We start from the raw sequence: 21,128 nt of genomic DNA on the forward strand, positions 1-21,128 counted from the left end.
ATCCTGTACGTGAGGGAAACGATGATTGGCATTTATGGGCAAGCTACACCAACACAAGGGGAGGCAATGAATAGGATCTTTCCGTCAAGGCCAACATTTCTCGCCCATGCCGAGATCAGCCTGGTGGTGAGCTGCTCTCTCGAACCGCTGCAGTCCAAGTGCTGTCGGTAGCCCCGCGATGCTGTTTGGGCGGGGATTCCCGATTTTGACCCGGTAACACCGGAGGAACAAGGACATATTTGCAATTCAGGACAGCGAGTGCCTCGGCGGGGGGGAGAGAACTTGCGAATGGTGGTGTTCCCGTGGATCTGCTGCCGTCATCCTTCGAGGCTGCGTTGGCCATGGGTTTGCAAGGTGCTGCCTGAGGAATTCTGGTGAATCTTGTAGATGCCGGGGAATGAATGACCCTGCCGGGGAATGAATGACCCTGCCGCCGCCGCTGTCCCCGATCACCGGGAGAAACCTCTCTGCAGTCGACCTGACGTGCGGTGGCTCCGGCCCGTGCCATCTGATTGGTCGTCAGCGCGACCTACGCGGCTACGTAACAGATGGAAGAAAAGCACGGGGAAAGCACAGCGACTGCTGCAGAGTGATCTTCCGGTCTGGTTGGATATCTTGGAAGGAAGGTAGACGGTAAGGGAATAAAGGAACTTTGAATATCATCAAACTGATGGAAAGGATAGTCGGCAAATATGACCTCCACCGTTGGAGTATTAATGTGCTATCGCTTCTCGGCCTTTTGGCTTGGAATATGTGTAGTTTCTGTTCTTATCAGTTTAATCGCTGATATCTCCCGAAGGTGGGAGTGTTTGTATTAAATGGATTTTTGGAGCAGGGAGATGGCTTAAGGGCTTGCTCTGTCCTCTCCATGTATCAGCCTGGTATTGCAGTGTTTCCAGGAATGGTGCACCCAACGCTTACCCAAGTTCAAAAGCAGGTGAATGCAATGTGAATCTCTTGCCTTTGCTAGTTTGCCGTGTTGATGGCAGTCAGTGATTGTTGCATCTATTGTCTTTTCAGTTGCAGGAAACTATCGTCTTTTGTTACGGGTTTTCTGTCTTATGAACCTGCTCTGCAGTTACCTGATGAAGGTGCAGCACGCTGAAAGCCAGGACAGGGGTAACCCCAACGTGCTACAGGGAACATTCTGGAACCAGGGGCCTGCCAGGAAGGTAACTTGCCAATTTGAATGAATGGATTTGCCCTTGTCTGCCGTTTTGGGCTTCTGCGGTCGTTCTTGGAACGTATCCCACCGATGGTACGGCGGTGGCGGGGGTGGGGTGACTGCTGTAATTTCAAAGAACCCCGTTGGGCTGAAACCTGGTGTTGTGGGATTTTTAACACAGTCAAATCAGGTTGTGGGATCCCATGACTCAGCCAATGTCAAATGGCTATCAGATCAGCCCCCACAGCCCCTTCCCAACCCCCCCGCCTCCCCCCCCACCCCCGAGGCAACAAATTTATCCTAATATTTTCTTGAACAAGAAAGAAATGTCTTTAGTCTGTTTCCTGAATAGAGTGAAACCCCCATCTCTGTTTGTTTCTTCGCAAACTACTGTACGGAAGCGACCTGCTTTAGTAGCTACGTCTGTACGTAAAGATTATTCACGCAGACGATCGCCCAAGGCTGGAACTGGCTTCAGCTCCCTGGTGCCACCAGGCAGCCGTACTAACCACTGATCCACTGTGCCACCCGTACGATTTGGAACGATTTGTCATCATTTGCGGTGCAAGTAGCGAAACAGTTGTCAGTTTGTCAACTGGGTCGGATTATAATGTTGTCAGCGATCTGCAGCAATGTGAACGGAGATGTCGAATCGAGCTGCTGGTGGTGATGAGGCGCGCTTGCAGCGTGACATGTTTACACGGGGAGATCAGCTCCCTCCCCATTCTCCACAGAGAGTCGGATACAAGTAGAGAGGATATTGAAAGTGGACGATAAAGAAAGGGTGCACGGACGTAATTCGCTTTTCGCAACTTTTCGGATTGATGCGGAATGCCGAGGAGCGAATCCTGTACGTGAGGGAAACGATGATTGGCATTTATGGGCAAGCTACACCAACACAAGGGGAGGCAATGAATAGGATCTTTCCGTCAAGGCCAACATTTCTCGCCCATGCCGAGATCAGCCTGGTGGTGAGCTGCTCTCTCGAACCGCTGCAGTCCAAGTGCTGTCGGTAGCCCCGCGATGCTGTTTGGGCGGGGATTCCCGATTTTGACCCGGTAACACCGGAGGAACAAGGACATATTTGCAATTCAGGACAGCGAGTGCCTCGGGGGGGGGGGGAGAACTTGCGAATGGTGGTGTTCCCGTGGATCTGCTGCCGTCATCCTTCGAGGCTGCGTTGGCCATGGGTTTGCAAGGTGCTGCCTGAGGAATTCTGGTGAATCTTGTAGATGCCGGGGGAATGAATGACCCTGCCGGGGGAATGAATGACCCTGCCGCCGCCGCTGTCCCCGATCACCGGGAGAAACCTCTCTGCAGTCGACCTGACGTGCGGTGGCTCCGGCCCGTGCCATCTGATTGGTCGTCAGCGCGACCTACGCGGCTACGTAACAGATGGACAGAAAAGCACGGGGAAAGCACAGCGACTGCTGCAGAGTGATCTTCCGGTCTGGTTGGATATCTTGGAAGGAAGGTAGACGGTAAGGGAATAAAGGAACTTTGAATATCATCAAACTGATGGAAAGGATAGTCGGCAAATATGACCTCCACCGTTGGAGTATTAATGTGCTATCGCTTCTCGGCCTTTTGGCTTGGAATATGTGTAGTTTCTGTTCTTATCAGTTTAATCGCTGATATCTCCCGAAGGTGGGAGTGTTTGTATTAAATGGATTTTTGGAGCAGGGAGATGGCTTAAGGGCTTGCTCTGTCCTCTCCATGTATCAGCCTGGTATTGCAGTGTTTCCAGGAATGGTGCACCCAACGCTTACCCAAGTTCAAAAGCAGGTGAATGCAATGTGAATCTCTTGCCTTTGCTAGTTTGCCGTGTTGATGGCAGTCAGTGATTGTTGCATCTATTGTCTTTTCAGTTGCAGGAAACTATCGTCTTTTGTTACGGGTTTTCTGTCTTATGAACCTGCTCTGCAGTTACCTGATGAAGGTGCAGCACGCTGAAAGCCAGGACAGGGGTAACCCCAACGTGCTACAGGGAACATTCTGGAACCAGGGGCCTGCCAGGAAGGTAACTTGCCAATTTGAATGAATGGATTTGCCCTTGTCTGCCGTTTTGGGCTTCTGCGGTCGTTCTTGGAACGTATCCCACCGATGGTACGGCGGTGGCGGGGGGTGGGGTGACTGCTGTAATTTCAAAGAACCCCGTTGGGCTGAAACCTGGTGTTGTGGGATTTTTAACACAGTCAAATCAGGTTGTGGGATCCCATGACTCAGCCAATGTCAAATGGCTATCAGATCAGCCCCCACAGCCCCTTCCCAACCCCCCCGCCTCCCCCCCACCCCCGAGGCAACAAATTTATCCTAATATTTTCTTGAACAAGAAAGAAATGTCTTTGGTCTGTTTCCTGAATAGAGTGAAACCCCCATCTCTGTTTGTTTCTTCGCAAACTACTGTACGGAAGCGACCTGCTTTAGTAGCTACGTCTGTACGTAAAGATTATTCACGCAGACGATCGCCCAAGGCTGGAACTGGCTTCAGCTCCCTGGTGCCACCAGGCAGCCGTACTAACCACTGATCCACTGTGCCACCCGTACGATTTGGAACGATTTGTCATCATTTGCGGTGCAAGTAGCGAAACAGTTGTCAGTTTGTCAACTGGGTCGGATTATAATGTTGTCAGCGATCTGCAGCAATGTGAACGGAGATGTCGAATCGAGCTGCTGGTGGTGATGAGGCGCGCTTGCAGCGTGACATGTTTACACGGGGAGATCAGCTCCCTCCCCATTCTCCACAGAGAGTCGGATACAAGTAGAGAGGATATTGAAAGTGGACGATAAAGAAAGGGTGCACGGACGTAATTCGCTTTTCGCAACTTTTCGGATTGATGCGGAATGCCGAGGAGCGAATCCTGTACGTGAGGGAAACGATGATTGGCATTTATGGGCAAGCTACACCAACACAAGGGGAGGCAATGAATAGGATCTTTCCGTCAAGGCCAACATTTCTCGCCCATGCCGAGATCAGCCTGGTGGTGAGCTGCTCTCTCGAACCGCTGCAGTCCAAGTGCTGTCGGTAGCCCCGCGATGCTGTTTGGGCGGGGATTCCCGATTTTGACCCGGTAACACCGGAGGAACAAAGACATATTTGCAATTCAGGACAGCGAGTGTCCTCGGCGGGGGGGAGAAACTTGCGAATGGTGGTGTTCCCGTGGATCTGCTGCCGTCATCCTTCGAGGCTGCGTTGGCCATGGGTTTGCAAGGTGCTGCCTGAGGAATTCTGGTGAATCTTGTAGATGCCGGGGGAATGAATGACCCTGCCGGGGGAATGAATGACCCTGCCGCCGCCGCTGTCCCCGATCACCGGGAGAAACCTCTCTGCAGTCGACCTGACGTGCGGTGGCTCCGGCCCGTGCCATCTGATTGGTCGTCAGCGCGACCTACGCGGCTACGTAACAGATGGAGAAAAAGCACGGGGAAAGCACAGCGACTGCTGCAGAGTGATCTTCCGGTCTGGTTGGATATCTTGGAAGGAAGGTAGACGGTAAGGGAATAAAGGAACTTTGAATATCATCAAACTGATGGAAAGGATAGTCGGCAAATATGACCTCCACCGTTGGAGTATTAATGTGCTATCGCTTCTCGGCCTTTTGGCTTGGAATATGTGTAGTTTCTGTTCTTATCAGTTTAATCGCTGATATCTCCCGAAGGTGGGAGTGTTTGTATTAAATGGATTTTTGGAGCAGGGAGATGGCTTAAGGGCTTGCTCTGTCCTCTCCATGTATCAGCCTGGTATTGCAGTGTTTCCAGGAATGGTGCACCCAACGCTTACCCAAGTTCAAAAGCAGGTGAATGCAATGTGAATCTCTTGCCTTTGCTAGTTTGCCGTGTTGATGGCAGTCAGTGATTGTTGCATCTATTGTCTTTTCAGTTGCAGGAAACTATCGTCTTTTGTTACGGGTTTTCTGTCTTATGAACCTGCTCTGCAGTTACCTGATGAAGGTGCAGCACGCTGAAAGCCAGGACAGGGGTAACCCCAACGTGCTACAGGGAACATTCTGGAACCAGGGGCCTGCCAGGAAGGTAACTTGCCAATTTAAATGAATGGATTTGCCCTTGTCTGCCGTTTTGGGCTTCTGCGGTCGTTCTTGGAACGTATCCCACCGATGGTACGGCGGTGGCGGGGGGTGGGGTGACTGCTGTAATTTCAAAGAACCCCGTTGGGCTGAAACCTGGTGTTGTGGGATTTTTAACACAGTCAAATCAGGTTGTGGGATCCCATGACTCAGCCAATGTCAAATGGCTATCAGATCAGCCCCCACAGCCCCTTCCCAACCCCCCCGCCTCCCCCCCCACCCCCGAGGCAACAAATTTATCCTAATATTTTCTTGAACAAGAAAGAAATGTCTTTAGTCTGTTTCCTGAATAGAGTGAAACCCCCATCTCTGTTTGTTTCTTCGCAAACTACTGTACGGAAGCGACCTGCTTTAGTAGCTACGTCTGTACGTAAAGATTATTCACGCAGACGATCGCCCAAGGCTGGAACTGGCTTCAGCTCCCTGGTGCCACCAGGCAGCCGTACTAACCACTGATCCACTGTGCCACCCGTACGATTTGGAACGATTTGTCATCATTTGCGGTGCAAGTAGCGAAACAGTTGTCAGTTTGTCAACTGGGTCGGATTATAATGTTGTCAGCGATCTGCAGCAATGTGAACGGAGATGTCGAATCGAGCTGCTGGTGGTGATGAGGCGCGCTTGCAGCGTGACATGTTTACACGGGGAGATCAGCTCCCTCCCCATTCTCCACAGAGTCGGATACAAGTAGAGAGGATATTGAAAGTGGACGATAAAGAAAGGGTGCACGGACGTAATTCGCTTTTCGCAACTTTTCGGATTGATGCGGAATGCCGAGGAGCGAATCCTGTACGTGAGGGAAACGATGATTGGCATTTATGGGCAAGCTACACCAACACAAGGGGAGGCAATGAATAGGATCTTTCCGTCAAGGCCAACATTTCTCGCCCATGCCGAGATCAGCCTGGTGGTGAGCTGCTCTCTCGAACCGCTGCAGTCCAAGTGCTGTCGGTAGCCCCGCGATGCTGTTTGGGCGGGGATTCCCGATTTTGACCCGGTAACACCGGAGGAACAAAGACATATTTGCAATTCAGGACAGCGAGTGTCTCGGGGGGGGGGGGAGAACTTGCGAATGGTGGTGTTCCCGTGGATCTGCTGCCGTCATCCTTCGAGGCTGCGTTGGCCATGGGTTTGCAAGGTGCTGCCTGAGGAATTCTGGTGAATCTTGTAGATGCCGGGGGAATGAATGACCCTGCCGCCGCCGCTGTCCCCGATCACCGGGAGAAACCTCTCTGCAGTCGACCTGACGTGCGGTGGCTCCGGCCCGTGCCATCTGATTGGTCGTCAGCGCGACCTACGCGGCTACGTAACAGATGGACAGAAAAGCACGGGGAAAGCACAGCGACTGCTGCAGAGTGATCTTCCGGTCTGGTTGGATATCTTGGAAGGAAGGTAGACGGTAAGGGAATAAAGGAACTTTGAATATCATCAAACTGATGGAAAGGATAGTCGGCAAATATGACCTCCACCGTTGGAGTATTAATGTGCTATCGCTTCTCGGCCTTTTGGCTTGGAATATGTGTAGTTTCTGTTCTTATCAGTTTAATCGCTGATATCTCCCGAAGGTGGGAGTGTTTGTATTAAATGGATTTTTGGAGCAGGGAGATGGCTTAAGGGCTTGCTCTGTCCTCTCCATGTATCAGCCTGGTATTGCAGTGTTTCCAGGAATGGTGCACCCAACGCTTACCCAAGTTCAAAAGCAGGTGAATGCAATGTGAATCTCTTGCCTTTGCTAGTTTGCCGTGTTGATGGCAGTCAGTGATTGTTGCATCTATTGTCTTTTCAGTTGCAGGAAACTATCGTCTTTTGTTACGGGTTTTCTGTCTTATGAACCTGCTCTGCAGTTACCTGATGAAGGTGCAGCACGCTGAAAGCCAGGACAGGGGTAACCCCAACGTGCTACAGGGAACATTCTGGAACCAGGGGCCTGCCAGGAAGGTAACTTGCCAATTTAAATGAATGGATTTGCCCTTGTCTGCCGTTTTGGGCTTCTGCGGTCGTTCTTGGAACGTATCCCACCGATGGTACGGCGGTGGCGGGGGGTGGGGTGACTGCTGTAATTTCAAAGAACCCCGTTGGGCTGAAACCTGGTGTTGTGGGATTTTTAACACAGTCAAATCAGGTTGTGGGATCCCATGACTCAGCCAATGTCAAATGGCTATCAGATCAGCCCCCACAGCCCCTTCCCAACCCCCCCGCCTCCCCCCCCACCCCCGAGGCAACAAATTTATCCTAATATTTTCTTGAACAAGAAAGAAATGTCTTTGTCTGTTTCCTGAATAGAGTGAAACCCCCATCTCTGTTTGTTTCTTCGCAAACTACTGTACGGAAGCGACCTGCTTTAGTAGCTACGTCTGTACGTAAAGATTATTCACGCAGACGATCGCCCAAGGCTGGAACTGGCTTCAGCTCCCTGGTGCCACCAGGCAGCCGTACTAACCACTGATCCACTGTGCCACCCGTACGATTTGGAACGATTTGTCATCATTTGCGGTGCAAGTAGCGAAACAGTTGTCAGTTTGTCAACTGGGTCGGATTATAATGTTGTCAGCGATCTGCAGCAATGTGAACGGAGATGTCGAATCGAGCTGCTGGTGGTGATGAGGCGCGCTTGCAGCGTGACATGTTTACACGGGGAGATCAGCTCCCTCCCCATTCTCCAGAGAGTCGGATACAAGTAGAGAGGATATTGAAAGTGGACGATAAAGAAAGGGTGCACGGACGTAATTCGCTTTTCGCAACTTTTCGGATTGATGCGGAATGCCGAGGAGCGAATCCTGTACGTGAGGGAAACGATGATTGGCATTTATGGGCAAGCTACACCAACACAAGGGGAGGCAATGAATAGGATCTTTCCGTCAAGGCCAACATTTCTCGCCCATGCCGAGATCAGCCTGGTGGTGAGCTGCTCTCTCGAACCGCTGCAGTCCAAGTGCTGTCGGTAGCCCCGCGATGCTGTTTGGGCGGGGATTCCCGATTTTGACCCGGTAACACCGGAGGAACAAAGACATATTTGCAATTCAGGACAGCGAGTGTCTCGGCGGGGGGGAGGGAGAACTTGCGAATGGTGGTGTTCCCGTGGATCTGCTGCCGTCATCCTTCGAGGCTGCGTTGGCCATGGGTTTGCAAGGTGCTGCCTGAGGAATTCTGGTGAATCTTGTAGATGCCGGGGGAATGAATGACCCTGCCGCCGCCGCTGTCCCCGATCACCGGGAGAAACCTCTCTGCAGTCGACCTGACGTGCGGTGGCTCCGGCCCGTGCCATCTGATTGGTCGTCAGCGCGACCTACGCGGCTACGTAACAGATGGAGAGAAAAGCACGGGGAAAGCACAGCGACTGCTGCAGAGTGATCTTCCGGTCTGGTTGGATATCTTGGAAGGAAGGTAGACGGTAAGGGAATAAAGGAACTTTGAATATCATCAAACTGATGGAAAGGATAGTCGGCAAATATGACCTCCACCGTTGGAGTATTAATGTGCTATCGCTTCTCGGCCTTTTGGCTTGGAATATGTGTAGTTTCTGTTCTTATCAGTTTAATCGCTGATATCTCCCGAAGGTGGGAGTGTTTGTATTAAATGGATTTTTGGAGCAGGGAGATGGCTTAAGGGCTTGCTCTGTCCTCTCCATGTATCAGCCTGGTATTGCAGTGTTTCCAGGAATGGTGCACCCAACGCTTACCCAAGTTCAAAAGCAGGTGAATGCAATGTGAATCTCTTGCCTTTGCTAGTTTGCCGTGTTGATGGCAGTCAGTGATTGTTGCATCTATTGTCTTTTCAGTTGCAGGAAACTATCGTCTTTTGTTACGGGTTTTCTGTCTTATGAACCTGCTCTGCAGTTACCTGATGAAGGTGCAGCACGCTGAAAGCCAGGACAGGGGTAACCCCAACGTGCTACAGGGAACATTCTGGAACCAGGGGCCTGCCAGGAAGGTAACTTGCCAATTTAAATGAATGGATTTGCCCTTGTCTGCCGTTTTGGGCTTCTGCGGTCGTTCTTGGAACGTATCCCACCGATGGTACGGCGGTGGCGGGGGGTGGGGTGACTGCTGTAATTTCAAAGAACCCCGTTGGGCTGAAACCTGGTGTTGTGGGATTTTTAACACAGTCAAATCAGGTTGTGGGATCCCATGACTCAGCCAATGTCAAATGGCTATCAGATCAGCCCCCACAGCCCCTTCCCAACCCCCCCGCCTCCCCCCCCACCCCCGAGGCAACAAATTTATCCTAATATTTTCTTGAACAAGAAAGAAATGTCTTTGGTCTGTTTCCTGAATAGAGTGAAACCCCCATCTCTGTTTGTTTCTTCGCAAACTACTGTACGGAAGCGACCTGCTTTAGTAGCTACGTCTGTACGTAAAGATTATTCACGCAGACGATCGCCCAAGGCTGGAACTGGCTTCAGCTCCCTGGTGCCACCAGGCAGCCGTACTAACCACTGATCCACTGTGCCACCCGTACGATTTGGAACGATTTGTCATCATTTGCGGTGCAAGTAGCGAAACAGTTGTCAGTTTGTCAACTGGGTCGGATTATAATGTTGTCAGCGATCTGCAGCAATGTGAACGGAGATGTCGAATCGAGCTGCTGGTGGTGATGAGGCGCGCTTGCAGCGTGACATGTTTACACGGGGAGATCAGCTCCCTCCCCATTCTCCAGAGAGTCGGATACAAGTAGAGAGGATATTGAAAGTGGACGATAAAGAAAGGGTGCACGGACGTAATTCGCTTTTCGCAACTTTTCGGATTGATGCGGAATGCCGAGGAGCGAATCCTGTACGTGAGGGAAACGATGATTGGCATTTATGGGCAAGCTACACCAACACAAGGGGAGGCAATGAATAGGATCTTTCCGTCAAGGCCAACATTTCTCGCCCATGCCGAGATCAGCCTGGTGGTGAGCTGCTCTCTCGAACCGCTGCAGTCCAAGTGCTGTCGGTAGCCCCGCGATGCTGTTTGGGCGGGGATTCCCGATTTTGACCCGGTAACACCGGAGGAACAAAGACATATTTGCAATTCAGGACAGCGAGTGTCTCGGGGGGGGGAGAGAACTTGCGAATGGTGGTGTTCCCGTGGATCTGCTGCCGTCATCCTTCGAGGCTGCGTTGGCCATGGGTTTGCAAGGTGCTGCCTGAGGAATTCTGGTGAATCTTGTAGATGCCGGGGGAATGAATGACCCTGCCGGGGAATGAATGACCCTGCCGCCGCCGCTGTCCCCGATCACCGGGAGAAACCTCTCTGCAGTCGACCTGACGTGCGGTGGCTCCGGCCCGTGCCATCTGATTGGTCGTCAGCGCGACCTACGCGGCTACGTAACAGATGGAGAGAAAAGCACGGGGAAAGCACAGCGACTGCTGCAGAGTGATCTTCCGGTCTGGTTGGATATCTTGGAAGGAAGGTAGACGGTAAGGGAATAAAGGAACTTTGAATATCATCAAACTGATGGAAAGGATAGTCGGCAAATATGACCTCCACCGTTGGAGTATTAATGTGCTATCGCTTCTCGGCCTTTTGGCTTGGAATATGTGTAGTTTCTGTTCTTATCAGTTTAATCGCTGATATCTCCCGAAGGTGGGAGTGTTTGTATTAAATGGATTTTTGGAGCAGGGAGATGGCTTAAGGGCTTGCTCTGTCCTCTCCATGTATCAGCCTGGTATTGCAGTGTTTCCAGGAATGGTGCACCCAACGCTTACCCAAGTTCAAAAGCAGGTGAATGCAATGTGAATCTCTTGCCTTTGCTAGTTTGCCGTGTTGATGGCAGTCAGTGATTGTTGCATCTATTGTCTTTTCAGTTGCAGGAAACTATCGTCTTTTGTTACGGGTTTTCTGTCTTATGAACCTGCTCTGCAGTTACCTGATGAAGGTGCAGCACGCTGAAAGCCAGGACAGGGGTAACCCCAACGTGCTACAGGGAACATTCTGGAACCAGGGGCCTGCCAGGAAGGTAACTTGCCAATTTAAATGAATGGATTTGCCCTTGTCTGCCGTTTTGGGCTTCTGCGGTCGTTCTTGGAACGTATCCCACCGATGGTACGGCGGTGGCGGGGGGTGGGGTGACTGCTGTAATTTCAAAGAACCCCGTTGGGCTGAAACCTGGTGTTGTGGGATTTTTAACACAGTCAAATCAGGTTGTGGGATCCCATGACTCAGCCAATGTCAAATGGCTATCAGATCAGCCCCCACAGCCCCTTCCCAACCCCCCCGCCTCCCCCCCCACCCCCGAGGCAACAAATTTATCCTAATATTTTCTTGAACAAGAAAGAAATGTCTTTAGTCTGTTTCCTGAATAGAGTGAAACCCCCATCTCTGTTTGTTTCTTCGCAAACTACTGTACGGAAGCGACCTGCTTTAGTAGCTACGTCTGTACGTAAAGATTATTCACGCAGACGATCGCCCAAGGCTGGAACTGGCTTCAGCTCCCTGGTGCCACCAGGCAGCCGTACTAACCACTGATCCACTGTGCCACCCGTACGATTTGGAACGATTTGTCATCATTTGCGGTGCAAGTAGCGAAACAGTTGTCAGTTTGTCAACTGGGTCGGATTATAATGTTGTCAGCGATCTGCAGCAATGTGAACGGAGATGTCGAATCGAGCTGCTGGTGGTGATGAGGCGCGCTTGCAGCGTGACATGTTTACACGGGGAGATCAGCTCCCTCCCCATTCTCCAGAGAGTCGGATACAAGTAGAGAGGATATTGAAAGTGGACGATAAAGAAAGGGTGCACGGACGTAATTCGCTTTTCGCAACTTTTCGGATTGATGCGGAATGCCGAGGAGCGAATCCTGTACGTGAGGGAAACGATGATTGGCATTTATGGGCAAGCTACACCAACACAAGGGGAGGCAATGAATAGGATCTTTCCGTCAAGGCCAACATTTCTCGCCCATGCCGAGATCAGCCTGGTGGTGAGCTGCTCTCTCGAACCGCTGCAGTCCAAGTGCTGTCGGTAGCCCCGCGATGCTGTTTGGGCGGGGATTCCCGATTTTGACCCGGTAACACCGGAGGAACAAAGACATATTTGCAATTCAGGACAGCGAGTGTCTCGGGGGGGGGGGGGAGAACTTGCGAATGGTGGTGTTCCCGTGGATCTGCTGCCGTCATCCTTCGAGGCTGCGTTGGCCATGGGTTTGCAAGGTGCTGCCTGAGGAATTCTGGTGAATCTTGTAGATGCCGGGGGAATGAATGACCCTGCCGCCGCCGCTGTCCCCGATCACCGGGAGAAACCTCTCTGCAGTCGACCTGACGTGCGGTGGCTCCGGCCCGTGCCATCTGATTGGTCGTCAGCGCGACCTACGCGGCTACGTAACAGATGGACAGAAAAGCACGGGGAAAGCACAGCGACTGCTGCAGAGTGATCTTCCGGTCTGGTTGGATATCTTGGAAGGAAGGTAGACGGTAAGGGAATAAAGGAACTTTGAATATCATCAAACTGATGGAAAGGATAGTCGGCAAATATGACCTCCACCGTTGGAGTATTAATGTGCTATCGCTTCTCGGCCTTTTGGCTTGGAATATGTGTAGTTTCTGTTCTTATCAGTTTAATCGCTGATATCTCCCGAAGGTGGGAGTGTTTGTATTAAATGGATTTTTGGAGCAGGGAGATGGCTTAAGGGCTTGCTCTGTCCTCTCCATGTATCAGCCTGGTATTGCAGTGTTTCCAGGAATGGTGCACCCAACGCTTACCCAAGTTCAAAAGCAGGTGAATGCAATGTGAATCTCTTGCCTTTGCTAGTTTGCCGTGTTGATGGCAGTCAGTGATTGTTGCATCTATTGTCTTTTCAGTTGCAGGAAACTATCGTCTTTTGTTACGGGTTTTCTGTCTTATGAACCTGCTCTGCAGTTACCTGATGAAGGTGCAGCACGCTGAAAGCCAGGACAGGGGTAACCCCAACGTGCTACAGGGAACATTCTGGAACCAGGGGCCTGCCAGGAAGGTAACTTGCCAATTTGAATGAATGGATTTGCCCTTGTCTGCCGTTTTGGGCTTCTGCGGTCGTTCTTGGAACGTATCCCACCGATGGTACGGCGGTGGCGGGGGGTGGGGTGACTGCTGTAATTTCAAAGAACCCCGTTGGGCTGAAACCTGGTGTTGTGGGATTTTTAACACAGTCAAATCAGGTTGTGGGATCCCATGACTCAGCCAATGTCAAATGGCTATCAGATCAGCCCCCACAGCCCCTTCCCAACCCCCCCGCCTCCCCCCCCACCCCCGAGGCAACAAATTTATCCTAATATTTTCTTGAACAAGAAAGAAATGTCTTTAGTCTGTTTCCTGAATAGAGTGAAACCCCCATCTCTGTTTGTTTCTTCGCAAACTACTGTACGGAAGCGACCTGCTTTAGTAGCTACGTCTGTACGTAAAGATTATTCACGCAGACGATCGCCCAAGGCTGGAACTGGCTTCAGCTCCCTGGTGCCACCAGGCAGCCGTACTAACCACTGATCCACTGTGCCACCCGTACGATTTGGAACGATTTGTCATCATTTGCGGTGCAAGTAGCGAAACAGTTGTCAGTTTGTCAACTGGGTCGGATTATAATGTTGTCAGCGATCTGCAGCAATGTGAACGGAGATGTCGAATCGAGCTGCTGGTGGTGATGAGGCGCGCTTGCAGCGTGACATGTTTACACGGGGAGATCAGCTCCCTCCCCATTCTCCAGAGAGTCGGATACAAGTAGAGAGGATATTGAAAGTGGACGATAAAGAAAGGGTGCACGGACGTAATTCGCTTTTCGCAACTTTTCGGATTGATGCGGAATGCCGAGGAGCGAATCCTGTACGTGAGGGAAACGATGATTGGCATTTATGGGCAAGCTACACCAACACAAGGGGAGGCAATGAATAGGATCTTTCCGTCAAGGCCAACATTTCTCGCCCATGCCGAGATCAGCCTGGTGGTGAGCTGCTCTCTCGAACCGCTGCAGTCCAAGTGCTGTCGGTAGCCCCGCGATGCTGTTTGGGCGGGGATTCCCGATTTTGACCCGGTAACACCGGAGGAACAAAGACATATTTGCAATTCAGGACAGCGAGTGTCTCGGGGGGGGGGAGAGAACTTGCGAATGGTGGTGTTCCCGTGGATCTGCTGCCGTCATCCTTCGAGGCTGCGTTGGCCATGGGTTTGCAAGGTGCTGCCTGAGGAATTCTGGTGAATCTTGTAGATGCCGGGGGAATGAATGACCCTGCCGCCGCCGCTGTCCCCGATCACCGGGAGAAACCTCTCTGCAGTCGACCTGACGTGCGGTGGCTCCGGCCCGTGCCATCTGATTGGTCGTCAGCGCGACCTACGCGGCTACGTAACAGATGGACAGAAAAGCACGGGGAAAGCACAGCGACTGCTGCAGAGTGATCTTCCGGTCTGGTTGGATATCTTGGAAGGAAGGTAGACGGTAAGGGAATAAAGGAACTTTGAATATCATCAAACTGATGGAAAGGATAGTCGGCAAATATGACCTCCACCGTTGGAGTATTAATGTGCTATCGCTTCTCGGCCTTTTGGCTTGGAATATGTGTAGTTTCTGTTCTTATCAGTTTAATCGCTGATATCTCCCGAAGGTGGGAGTGTTTGTATTAAATGGATTTTTGGAGCAGGGAGATGGCTTAAGGGCTTGCTCTGTCCTCTCCATGTATCAGCCTGGTATTGCAGTGTTTCCAGGAATGGTGCACCCAACGCTTACCCAAGTTCAAAAGCAGGTGAATGCAATGTGAATCTCTTGCCTTTGCTAGTTTGCCGTGTTGATGGCAGTCAGTGATTGTTGCATCTATTGTCTTTTCAGTTGCAGGAAACTATCGTCTTTTGTTACGGGTTTTCTGTCTTATGAACCTGCTCTGCAGTTACCTGATGAAGGTGCAGCACGCTGAAAGCCAGGACAGGGGTAACCCCAACGTGCTACAGGGAACATTCTGGAACCAGGGGCCTGCCAGGAAGGTAACTTGCCAATTTAAATGAATGGATTTGCCCTTGTCTGCCGTTTTGGGCTTCTGCGGTCGTTCTTGGAACGTATCCCACCGATGGTACGGCGGTGGCGGGGGGTGGGGTGACTGCTGTAATTTCAAAGAACCCCGTTGGGCTGAAACCTGGTGTTGTGGGATTTTTAACACAGTCAAATCAGGTTGTGGGATCCCATGACTCAGCCAATGTCAAATGGCTATCAGATCAGCCCCCACAGCCCCTTCCCAACCCCCCCGCCTCCCCCCCCACCCCCGAGGCAACAAATTTATCCTAATATTTTCTTGAACAAGAAAGAAATGTCTTTGGTCTGTTTCCTGAATAGAGTGAAACCCCCATCTCTGTTTGTTTCTTCGCAAACTACTGTACGGAAGCGACCTGCTTTAGTAGCTACGTCTGTACGTAAAGATTATTCACGCAGACGATCGCCCAAGGCTGGAACTGGCTTCAGCTCCCTGGTGCCACCAGGCAGCCGTACTAACCACTGATCCACTGTGCCACCCGTACGATTTGGAACGATTTGTCATCATTTGCGGTGCAAGTAGCGAAACAGTTGTCAGTTTGTCAACTGGGTCGGATTATAATGTTGTCAGCGATCTGCAGCAATGTGAACGGAGATGTCGAATCGAGCTGCTGGTGGTGATGAGGCGCGCTTGCAGCGTGACATGTTTACACGGGGAGATCAGCTCCCTCCCCATTCTCCACAGAGTCGGATACAAGTAGAGAGGATATTGAAAGTGGACGATAAAGAAAGGGTGCACGGACGTAATTCGCTTTTCGCAACTTTTCGGATTGATGCGGAATGCCGAGGAGCGAATCCTGTACGTGAGGGAAACGATGATTGGCATTTATGGGCAAGCTACACCAACACAAGGGGAGGCAATGAATAGGATCTTTCCGTCAAGGCCAACATTTCTCGCCCATGCCGAGATCAGCCTGGTGGTGAGCTGCTCTCTCGAACCGCTGCAGTCCAAGTGCTGTCGGTAGCCCCGCGATGCTGTTTGGGCGGGGATTCCCGATTTTGACCCGGTAACACCGGAGGAACAAAGACATATTTGCAATTCAGGACAGCGAGTGTCTCGGGGGGGGGGAGAGAACTTGCGAATGGTGGTGTTCCCGTGGATCTGCTGCCGTCATCCTTCGAGGCTGCGTTGGCCATGGGTTTGCAAGGTGCTGCCTGAGGAATTCTGGTGAATCTTGTAGATGCCGGGGGAATGAATGACCCTGCCGGGGGAATGAATGACCCTGCCGCCGCCGCTGTCCCCGATCACCGGGAGAAACCTCTCTGCAGTCGACCTGACGTGCGGTGGCTCCGGCCCGTGCCATCTGATTGGTCGTCAGCGCGACCTACGCGGCTACGTAACAGATGGAGAGAAAAGCACGGGGAAAGCACAGCGACTGCTGCAGAGTGATCTTCCGGTCTGGTTGGATATCTTGGAAGGAAGGTAGACGGTAAGGGAATAAAGGAACTTTGAATATCATCAAACTGATGGAAAGGATAGTCGGCAAATATGACCTCCACCGTTGGAGTATTAATGTGCTATCGCTTCTCGGCCTTTTGGCTTGGAATATGTGTAGTTTCTGTTCTTATCAGTTTAATCGCTGATATCTCCCGAAGGTGGGAGTGTTTGTATTAAATGGATTTTTGGAGCAGGGAGATGGCTTAAGGGCTTGCTCTGTCCTCTCCATGTATCAGCCTGGTATTGCAGTGTTTCCAGGAATGGTGCACCCAACGCTTACCCAAGTTCAAAAGCAGGTGAATGCAATGTGAATCTCTTGCCTTTGCTAGTTTGCCGTGTTGATGGCAGTCAGTGATTGTTGCATCTATTGTCTTTTCAGTTGCAGGAAACTATCGTCTTTTGTTACGGGTTTTCTGTCTTATGAACCTGCTCTGCAGTTACCTGATGAAGGTGCAGCACGCTGAAAGCCAGGACAGGGGTAACCCCAACGTGCTACAGGGAACATTCTGGAACCAGGGGCCTGCCAGGAAGGTAACTTGCCAATTTAAATGAATGGATTTGCCCTTGTCTGCCGTTTTGGGCTTCTGCGGTCGTTCTTGGAACGTATCCCACCGATGGTACGGCGGTGGCGGGGGGTGGGGTGACTGCTGTAATTTCAAAGAACCCCGTTGGGCTGAAACCTGGTGTTGTGGGATTTTTAACACAGTCAAATCAGGTTGTGGGATCCCATGACTCAGCCAATGTCAAATGGCTATCAGATCAGCCCCCACAGCCCCTTCCCAACCCCCCCGCCTCCCCCCCCACCCCCGAGGCAACAAATTTATCCTAATATTTTCTTGAACAAGAAAGAAATGTCTTTAGTCTGTTTCCTGAATAGAGTGAAACCCCCATCTCTGTTTGTTTCTTCGCAAACTACTGTACGGAAGCGACCTGCTTTAGTAGCTACGTCTGTACGTAAAGATTATTCACGCAGACGATCGCCCAAGGCTGGAACTGGCTTCAGCTCCCTGGTGCCACCAGGCAGCCGTACTAACCACTGATCCACTGTGCCACCCGTACGATTTGGAACGATTTGTCATCATTTGCGGTGCAAGTAGCGAAACAGTTGTCAGTTTGTCAACTGGGTCGGATTATAATGTTGTCAGCGATCTGCAGCAATGTGAACGGAGATGTCGAATCGAGCTGCTGGTGGTGATGAGGCGCGCTTGCAGCGTGACATGTTTACACGGGGAGATCAGCTCCCTCCCCATTCTCCACAGAGAGTCGGATACAAGTAGAGAGGATATTGAAAGTGGACGATAAAGAAAGGGTGCACGGACGTAATTCGCTTTTCGCAACTTTTCGGATTGATGCGGAATGCCGAGGAGCGAATCCTGTACGTGAGGGAAACGATGATTGGCATTTATGGGCAAGCTACACCAACACAAGGGGAGGCAATGAATAGGATCTTTCCGTCAAGGCCAACATTTCTCGCCCATGCCGAGATCAGCCTGGTGGTGAGCTGCTCTCTCGAACCGCTGCAGTCCAAGTGCTGTCGGTAGCCCCGCGATGCTGTTTGGGCGGGGATTCCCGATTTTGACCCGGTAACACCGGAGGAACAAAGACATATTTGCAATTCAGGACAGCGAGTGTCTCGGGGGGGGGAGGGAGAACTTGCGAATGGTGGTGTTCCCGTGGATCTGCTGCCGTCATCCTTCGAGGCTGCGTTGGCCATGGGTTTGCAAGGTGCTGCCTGAGGAATTCTGGTGAATCTTGTAGATGCCGGGGGAATGAATGACCCTGCCGCCGCCGCTGTCCCCGATCACCGGGAGAAACCTCTCTGCAGTCGACCTGACGTGCGGTGGCTCCGGCCCGTGCCATCTGATTGGTCGTCAGCGCGACCTACGCGGCTACGTAACAGATGGAGAGAAAAGCACGGGGAAAGCACAGCGACTGCTGCAGAGTGATCTTCCGGTCTGGTTGGATATCTTGGAAGGAAGGTAGACGGTAAGGGAATAAAGGAACTTTGAATATCATCAAACTGATGGAAAGGATAGTCGGCAAATATGACCTCCACCGTTGGAGTATTAATGTGCTATCGCTTCTCGGCCTTTTGGCTTGGAATATGTGTAGTTTCTGTTCTTATCAGTTTAATCGCTGATATCTCCCGAAGGTGGGAGTGTTTGTATTAAATGGATTTTTGGAGCAGGGAGATGGCTTAAGGGCTTGCTCTGTCCTCTCCATGTATCAGCCTGGTATTGCAGTGTTTCCAGGAATGGTGCACCCAACGCTTACCCAAGTTCAAAAGCAGGTGAATGCAATGTGAATCTCTTGCCTTTGCTAGTTTGCCGTGTTGATGGCAGTCAGTGATTGTTGCATCTATTGTCTTTTCAGTTGCAGGAAACTATCGTCTTTTGTTACGGGTTTTCTGTCTTATGAACCTGCTCTGCAGTTACCTGATGAAGGTGCAGCACGCTGAAAGCCAGGACAGGGGTAACCCCAACGTGCTACAGGGAACATTCTGGAACCAGGGGCCTGCCAGGAAGGTAACTTGCCAATTTAAATGAATGGATTTGCCCTTGTCTGCCGTTTTGGGCTTCTGCGGTCGTTCTTGGAACGTATCCCACCGATGGTACGGCGGTGGCGGGGGGTGGGGTGACTGCTGTAATTTCAAAGAACCCCGTTGGGCTGAAACCTGGTGTTGTGGGATTTTTAACACAGTCAAATCAGGTTGTGGGATCCCATGACTCAGCCAATGTCAAATGGCTATCAGATCAGCCCCCACAGCCCCTTCCCAACCCCCCCGCCTCCCCCCCCACCCCCGAGGCAACAAATTTATCCTAATATTTTCTTGAACAAGAAAGAAATGTCTTTGGTCTGTTTCCTGAATAGAGTGAAACCCCCATCTCTGTTTGTTTCTTCGCAAACTACTGTACGGAAGCGACCTGCTTTAGTAGCTACGTCTGTACGTAAAGATTATTCACGCAGACGATCGCCCAAGGCTGGAACTGGCTTCAGCTCCCTGGTGCCACCAGGCAGCCGTACTAACCACTGATCCACTGTGCCACCCGTACGATTTGGAACGATTTGTCATCATTTGCGGTGCAAGTAGCGAAACAGTTGTCAGTTTGTCAACTGGGTCGGATTATAATGTTGTCAGCGATCTGCAGCAATGTGAACGGAGATGTCGAATCGAGCTGCTGGTGGTGATGAGGCGCGCTTGCAGCGTGACATGTTTACACGGGGAGATCAGCTCCCTCCCCATTCTCCAGAGAGTCGGATACAAGTAGAGAGGATATTGAAAGTGGACGATAAAGAAAGGGTGCACGGACGTAATTCGCTTTTCGCAACTTTTCGGATTGATGCGGAATGCCGAGGAGCGAATCCTGTACGTGAGGGAAACGATGATTGGCATTTATGGGCAAGCTACACCAACACAAGGGGAGGCAATGAATAGGATCTTTCCGTCAAGGCCAACATTTCTCGCCCATGCCGAGATCAGCCTGGTGGTGAGCTGCTCTCTCGAACCGCTGCAGTCCAAGTGCTGTCGGTAGCCCCGCGATGCTGTTTGGGCGGGGATTCCCGATTTTGACCCGGTAACACCGGAGGAACAAAGACATATTTGCAATTCAGGACAGCGAGTGTCTCGGGGGGGGGAGGAGAACTTGCGAATGGTGGTGTTCCCGTGGATCTGCTGCCGTCATCCTTCGAGGCTGCGTTGGCCATGGGTTTGCAAGGTGCTGCCTGAGGAATTCTGGTGAATCTTGTAGATGCCGGGGGAATGAATGACCCTGCCGCCGCCGCTGTCCCCGATCACCGGGAGAAACCTCTCTGCAGTCGACCTGACGTGCGGTGGCTCCGGCCCGTGCCATCTGATTGGTCGTCAGCGCGACCTACGCGGCTACGTAACAGATGGAGAGAAAAGCACGGGGAAAGCACAGCGACTGCTGCAGAGTGATCTTCCGGTCTGGTTGGATATCTTGGAAGGAAGGTAGACGGTAAGGGAATAAAGGAACTTTGAATATCATCAAACTGATGGAAAGGATAGTCGGCAAATATGACCTCCACCGTTGGAGTATTAATGTGCTATCGCTTCTCGGCCTTTTGGCTTGGAATATGTGTAGTTTCTGTTCTTATCAGTTTAATCGCTGATATCTCCCGAAGGTGGGAGTGTTTGTATTAAATGGATTTTTGGAGCAGGGAGATGGCTTAAGGGCTTGCTCTGTCCTCTCCATGTATCAGCCTGGTATTGCAGTGTTTCCAGGAATGGTGCACCCAACGCTTACCCAAGTTCAAAAGCAGGTGAATGCAATGTGAATCTCTTGCCTTTGCTAGTTTGCCGTGTTGATGGCAGTCAGTGATTGTTGCATCTATTGTCTTTTCAGTTGCAGGAAACTATCGTCTTTTGTTACGGGTTTTCTGTCTTATGAACCTGCTCTGCAGTTACCTGATGAAGGTGCAGCACGCTGAAAGCCAGGACAGGGGTAACCCCAAC

The 21,128-nt window shown here is 51.4% G+C and overlaps 11 non-coding genes across 11 annotated transcripts; all 11 read left to right on the plus strand.

Annotated features, from left to right (window-relative positions):
* The first annotated feature begins 723 nt into the window (after positions 1 to 723).
* LOC132809603 (U2 spliceosomal RNA) lies at positions 724 to 915 on the plus strand. The gene has a single exon (XR_009642446.1). It is a non-coding gene; the product is annotated as a U2 spliceosomal RNA (small nuclear RNA).
* A 1,821-nt stretch (positions 916 to 2,736) lies between these two features.
* On the plus strand, positions 2,737 to 2,928 carry LOC132809604 (U2 spliceosomal RNA). The gene has a single exon (XR_009642447.1). It is a non-coding gene; the product is annotated as a U2 spliceosomal RNA (small nuclear RNA).
* Positions 2,929 to 4,748: 1,820 nt separating this feature from the next.
* LOC132809605 (U2 spliceosomal RNA) lies at positions 4,749 to 4,940 on the plus strand. The gene has a single exon (XR_009642448.1). It is a non-coding gene; the product is annotated as a U2 spliceosomal RNA (small nuclear RNA).
* A 1,799-nt stretch (positions 4,941 to 6,739) lies between these two features.
* On the plus strand, positions 6,740 to 6,931 carry LOC132809606 (U2 spliceosomal RNA). The gene has a single exon (XR_009642449.1). It is a non-coding gene; the product is annotated as a U2 spliceosomal RNA (small nuclear RNA).
* Positions 6,932 to 8,731: 1,800 nt separating this feature from the next.
* LOC132809607 (U2 spliceosomal RNA) lies at positions 8,732 to 8,923 on the plus strand. Its single transcript, XR_009642451.1, has one exon. It is a non-coding gene; the product is annotated as a U2 spliceosomal RNA (small nuclear RNA).
* A 1,818-nt stretch (positions 8,924 to 10,741) lies between these two features.
* Positions 10,742 to 10,933, plus strand: LOC132809608 (U2 spliceosomal RNA). Its single transcript, XR_009642452.1, has one exon. It is a non-coding gene; the product is annotated as a U2 spliceosomal RNA (small nuclear RNA).
* Positions 10,934 to 12,733: 1,800 nt separating this feature from the next.
* Positions 12,734 to 12,925, plus strand: LOC132809609 (U2 spliceosomal RNA). The gene has a single exon (XR_009642453.1). It is a non-coding gene; the product is annotated as a U2 spliceosomal RNA (small nuclear RNA).
* A 1,799-nt stretch (positions 12,926 to 14,724) lies between these two features.
* On the plus strand, positions 14,725 to 14,916 carry LOC132809610 (U2 spliceosomal RNA). Its single transcript, XR_009642454.1, has one exon. It is a non-coding gene; the product is annotated as a U2 spliceosomal RNA (small nuclear RNA).
* Positions 14,917 to 16,736: 1,820 nt separating this feature from the next.
* LOC132809612 (U2 spliceosomal RNA) lies at positions 16,737 to 16,928 on the plus strand. Its single transcript, XR_009642456.1, has one exon. It is a non-coding gene; the product is annotated as a U2 spliceosomal RNA (small nuclear RNA).
* Positions 16,929 to 18,730: 1,802 nt separating this feature from the next.
* LOC132809614 (U2 spliceosomal RNA) lies at positions 18,731 to 18,922 on the plus strand. The gene has a single exon (XR_009642457.1). It is a non-coding gene; the product is annotated as a U2 spliceosomal RNA (small nuclear RNA).
* Positions 18,923 to 20,721: 1,799 nt separating this feature from the next.
* Positions 20,722 to 20,913, plus strand: LOC132809615 (U2 spliceosomal RNA). Its single transcript, XR_009642458.1, has one exon. It is a non-coding gene; the product is annotated as a U2 spliceosomal RNA (small nuclear RNA).
* Positions 20,914 to 21,128: the final 215 nt, after the last annotated feature.

This window comes from Hemiscyllium ocellatum, unplaced genomic scaffold (assembly GCF_020745735.1).
Source record: "Hemiscyllium ocellatum isolate sHemOce1 unplaced genomic scaffold, sHemOce1.pat.X.cur. scaffold_1311_pat_ctg1, whole genome shotgun sequence".
Taxonomy (NCBI): Eukaryota; Metazoa; Chordata; class Chondrichthyes; order Orectolobiformes; family Hemiscylliidae; genus Hemiscyllium; species Hemiscyllium ocellatum.